Source organism: Haliaeetus leucocephalus, unplaced genomic scaffold, assembly GCF_000737465.1.
Source record: "Haliaeetus leucocephalus isolate CR32 unplaced genomic scaffold, Haliaeetus_leucocephalus-4.0 Scaffold2, whole genome shotgun sequence".
Lineage (NCBI taxonomy): Eukaryota > Metazoa > Chordata > Aves > Accipitriformes > Accipitridae > Haliaeetus > Haliaeetus leucocephalus.
Window position 1 is genome coordinate 15,503,819 of NW_010972438.1, and position 347 is coordinate 15,504,165.

Below are 347 nucleotides of genomic sequence, written 5' to 3' on the forward strand. Positions count from 1 at the left end.
CTGCCATGCTGCCGGCGAGTCTTTTTTTTTTTTTGGTTGGCTTTTTTTTGTGTGTGTATGTTTTGTTTTTGATGGCAGCTTGTCAGCTGCTGCGTGCAGAAGGGCCGGGCTGGAGGGGCTGGGCCCCCGCCCGCGCCCCCGGGCGCAGGTGCCTCCTCCCGCCTCGCCACGCAGCGCCGTGTCAGGCAGACGAGGAGGGCGATAACAGCGAGGATGAGGAGGAGGAGGAGGAGCGGGAGGTGCCGTCGGAGGGGCAGCGGCCGCCCGTCCCCGGCGCCTCCCGGCGCTGCGGCGGCCGAGGCCGCCCCCTGTTGGGAGCGGGACGGCACAGCTCCCCCGGGGCCGCC